This window comes from Magnolia sinica, chromosome 14 (genome assembly GCF_029962835.1).
Source record: "Magnolia sinica isolate HGM2019 chromosome 14, MsV1, whole genome shotgun sequence".
Classification (NCBI taxonomy): domain Eukaryota; kingdom Viridiplantae; phylum Streptophyta; class Magnoliopsida; order Magnoliales; family Magnoliaceae; genus Magnolia; species Magnolia sinica.
Window position 1 is genome coordinate 62768704 of NC_080586.1, and position 5077 is coordinate 62773780.

General features: G+C 43.2%; 1 long non-coding RNA gene across 1 annotated transcript; it reads left to right on the top strand.

Annotated features, from left to right (window-relative positions):
- The first annotated feature begins 1534 nt into the window (after positions 1 to 1534).
- On the top strand, positions 1535 to 2911 carry LOC131225503 (uncharacterized). The gene is made up of 2 exons (XR_009161375.1): positions 1535 to 1626; positions 2726 to 2911. It is a non-coding gene; the product is annotated as an uncharacterized LOC131225503 (long non-coding RNA).
- Positions 2912 to 5077: the final 2166 nt, after the last annotated feature.

A 5077-nucleotide genomic window follows, 5' to 3' on the forward strand; every position in this document is an offset into this window, starting at 1 on the left:
TTTAGGTTTTCCTCCCTTAAGCAAACCAGAAACCCTGACTGGTTTTAGCAGCGCCCACGATTTATGAATACCCCTCATCAATAGAAACCCTAGCATTCAGTCGATCCCGACAGTCCATTCCCATCCCTTTCTTTGATAGATATACCCTAGAAACCGTATTCAAGCAGCACCTCCACCTTTCTTGCGGCTGCAGGAGAAAACCCATCCGAAAGCTTCTTCCTTCCAACCCATCAATGAAACTCCATTGGAACTTCAACTTGAAGTATCCCCTAGCTTTATCCCACCAAATCAGACCATCCAATGCAGTCGGATCTGAGAAAAATGCCCCTCATTGAGATCTGCCATTAATGGTCGGTCTTCTTCCTCGGCGAACCATGGTTCCTATTTTGCTATAGGCCGAGTTTGGGCTGAGTCAAGCAGGGTCCATTACTACTACCTGATTTATAGCAGATCAAGGGTAGTGGGAGAAGAGGAGATAGATGATGGAAAGAAGGAAGAAGAAGGAGAGTAGGTGTGGCTGTTGCACCGCACCCAGTTGCTGGCTGCCACACTGCACTGACCCGATCGAGTTCAGTTTAGGTTGGTGTTCTTACTGACCAAAGAAGAAGGGAAAAAGAGAGGGTAGATAGAGATAGAGGAAATAGAGAAGCAGAGAAGACAGGGAGAAAGAGAGAAAGAGAGAGAGAGAGAGAGAGAGAGAGAGAGAGAGAGTATGGGTGGTGCCGCTGCACCAACTTGACCTAGCCAACTCGAGCTCAACTCAGGCTCTGGTCTGGTCCAGATATTGCTGGACTGGGGTTGTGAGAAGAAAAGAAAGGGTGAGAGATAGGAGAACAAGAGATAGAGAAGAAGAAGGAGAAAGGAAGATGATAGAGGGGGGGAAATCGGATTAACTCGGTTCTAAACCGAGTCAACTCACCAAGTTAGCCTGCTGGTCCGTTGGCTGGGTCGAGTCCAGGGGTTGCTAAACCTCTCAACATGAGGAGTATGAGAGAGAAAATGTAGGGGGTGATGGTTGTGTTGAAGCGAATCAACTCGGCTCGAACCGAGTCAGCCAGGTGAGGATTTCCACCTCTTTTCATTAATCAGATTTGTCATCATTATTAGTATCATTATTATTTTCTATCTAATATTTCAATAATAGTAACTAGAAATTTTAAATAAGTACTATATTGTATTAGTTAGTGTTGTCGATTATACTTCTATTATTAACTATCATCAGGATGATTATTATTAACAAGTTACGCTAATATTAATTATTATGGATGAAATTACCATTGATGACATTAGCTTTGTGTCCATCACTTGAAAATACCATCCCTAATATAGGTTATACTATGTATTACAATTGTAATACTTACCATGGTCAAGTATTAGTTATATTATTAATATTAAAGTATAAATAGCCACATTACTATTAGATTATTTAAACTGCTCATACATCTTAGTTCTACTCCTAGAATTAAAACCCTAAGATAGACAACTCAAACCCTAGGCGATGATCTTAAACCCTAGGTAGTATGTAGAACTTGGATCTAATTGTATAAGTTCCTGATTTATGATAGGGATTGATTCTAAGGAAACACGCATTCTCTAGCAACACTGGTAGGCAGTTCAAAGTATAAGGTGATGATTCTTTCCCTTGAGCTTTCCATCTTCTCATTGGCTTAAGTTATAGTTTTTATTAAATGTATATTTGATATCTCTCTCTTATAATCACATGTGTTAGTTGGTGGAAATTGAATTGTTATATTGCCTGCTTAATGTTCATATATTTGTTCATGGATTATTTGTGGATTGCTTATGGAACTTGAATTGGTACACCAGTGGGAAACCCCCACCTATATGTGTACACCCATACTTGGGATGTAACTCGACTGGTTGTGATAGTAATGGACCTTCGGCTTAGTGGTTATTGAATGGTGGTTTAAATTAACCAGTGATGTGGGCCTACCATCCAGGGTTGTTGTGTCCAATGGTTTTCAAGGATGGTCTTTTATCGCATGATTTTAATACTCGCCCTATGTGGCTTATTTTGATATTTGCCTTATTTTGATATTTGCCTTATGTGTCTTGCTTTGATATCATCGTATATATCCTTGTCCTGGTATTTTCCCTATATGGGCTCGATATTTTTATATTGTGCAACCACACAATGGCAAACCCCATATGTTATAATATGATTGACCACGAGTCGACGGTTTTCCATTAAACATCCTAAGGTGGTAACCTCATGAGCCGGGGATGGTGGTAATGGGACACTATGCCCGAGCTATTGGCCTACGCTGGGCCACGTGCTCCCCATAGTGACCGTGAGCGTATTTAAATTGGTTGATTGTAACTGGTCTAATAATGGTTTGGCTAATCATGCATCCATAGCATGTTGGCGATGACGGGTGGCTAATTCTGGATGTTGTAGCATGTGCCCTTAGGATCTTCGGGGTATCGTTTTGCTAGCTCCTAGACCACCGACTATCGACCCCTGTCCGACTGGATGATTTTTCCAGGTTGATGATTTGCATGGGTGACGAGCTTAAGTCCGACTGGATGTGCATCCCCAGGCCGATGTGCATTCATGCATCCATGCATTTAAAAAGATTGCATCATGTATTATTTTGATTGCTTTGTTGTTTTATAACTATGCTTACCTAATGCGGTGGTGTGTAATTTTGAAGAAAATTCACACTGATCTGGCCACTCATCCATCAAATATACAACCGTACAGGTAGAACAGGTGGCTCAGATGATGTATATGTTCAAACTTGATGAGGAGCTGTGCAGGTGCCATGGATGCACGGCCGTATTGTTATGAGGAGTTGCGTGGTCATGCGGCTTACATTTATATGCTTTCTGTTATTTCTTATGTATGCAAATCTTGTAATCGTTAATGTTGAGACATTAGTTTGTATAAGTCATTATGGGCAACCTCTTATATATTCTAAATGTAATTGAAAATTTTCCTTTATTCTTACTTGTCCATTCTACGCTCATCTGCTTACTATGATAAATGATAAAGAAAAAAAATACTCGAATTTGACCATCCTTTAAGGTTAACACTCGGGTTTTTAGGAAACGAGTCATATACTCGGGTCCTGAAAACACGGGGCGTTACAATAGTAGTATACGGACTTCAGACTTAATCACGTCGTATCGGTTGCTCCACCACATTTGCACGTACAACATATACCCAAGGACGAGCAACCGTACTGAATGCTCCCAATATATGGTCGAGTTCCTTTACCAAGTGGGCCATGAGGAGAACGTATGCCTCCCCACCATCGTGCTTGGCCAAATTGTGAAAGCGACGATGGCAACTCGGAAGACTTCAGGGCTCCCATTTGGCTGTTTGATTTGTAAGATTGCTCGACACTATGGGTTCAAAGGATCCAATGGGGACCCCAAGCTAGTGAAATTCATCAATGAAGACACTCTCAACCACATGAGAGTGGGCCCAAAGTAGCGGATGGCATGGCTCGAGGAGTTTGGGGATGAAACTGATGATGATGAAGAAGAAGAAGGAGAGAATGAAGAAGGAGACGGAAATGGAGAGGGAGCCGAAGCAGAGGGTTAGGGAATAAGCGAAGAACCCCTTGGCCCGAAGGAAATGCAAGTGCGCCTAAATGCACTTGAGGCCAAGATGGATAGGGTGGAGCAGAGGCAGGAGAAATGGAACAAGAAGCTATTCTGCGTAATGAAAGTGATCTTGTGCTGCTTGTAAGAGGGAGCACCCCCTCCTTCGCCTGACTCCGAGGGCCAGTAGGCCCTAGTTCTAGTTATCATAATCTTATTAGGATTAGAGAAGTTAATTACACTTTTCTTTCTTGTTGCTTATGTGTGGTAGTATGTTGTAGTTAAAGTTTTATCTTCTGCATATGTTATGTGTGCTAGGGGTCTTTATTACGTCAATTTTTTACGGTTGATGTGATAGCGAGCCTCATATTATGAATGGAATATTATAGTTGACAAATTTGTGCAAATGAATGTTGAGCATGCCAAGTCTTGTGATAATTGCCCACCCCATGAAAGAGAATCATATATTTGTTGCCGCACGATACCACATGACTCCTAAGCTTTACCTAATGTGCCTTGTGTTGAATATAGGGAATGCCTCCCAAGGGTAATCAGACCACGATATGTCTTGCACATGGCAGGTTGGTCAACAGGTCCCCTCCCCCTAACAATATCTAGCAGGGCCCTAGCTTGGGTCTAGAGAGCTAGGCATTGCCGGACTTACAACTAGCCACTGTTAGTACATGTGGACCTGTGTCAGTGTACCACCAATTTTGGGGCAAAACCACGCCTCATCCTTGACGCGGCCTATGTCTTAAGCAGGCCCGCCCCTAGATATGATGAGGCAGATGTTATTCCTAATGCAACAAAAACAACAAAACCTAGCAGTGCTAGCGGGAGCCATCGCCCAGAACATGAACATGGCCACACCAGTTTAGCATGTGTCAACTCCCGGCACAGCGGCAACAAGTGGGCTGTTTGAGCCCTTTCAATGGCTCCAGCCTCCCACATTTGCGAGTACCCATCGACCTGAGGAGGCCAAGTATTGGCTCAACCGAATATCCAAGATGATAACGCCACTACACTATTACGATGAGGAAAAAGTAGAACTCATCACCTATGGGTTCAAGAAGGAGGCCGGCATGTGGTGGGACAATGTTTTGAGGACTGTCCCGGCTGGGTTTGTGTGGTCTTGAAACGATTTTGAAACCCGCTTATTCAAGAAGTATTTCCCTCTCACGTACCGCACTGAGAAAGAGAGTGAATTCCTCCACCTCCAATAGGGAGGAATGATAGTAGCAGAGCACGAGAACAACTTCACAGAGCTATCAAGATATGTGCCACTGATCGTAGTGGACAAGCTGATAAGGATGGGCCAGTTTTCTAAGGGTTTATGGGCTGGCATTAGCACTAAGATGTGTTGTGCAAACATCCACACATATGCTAATCTTGTAGACATGTCCTTACGATCTGAGTAGGATGGCGAGCAGGTGTTCCGAGCACACTTACAAGTGGGCCTGAGGCCTAGGGCTGAATTGCTGACTCCGTCGCTTCTCGGCAACAGGCC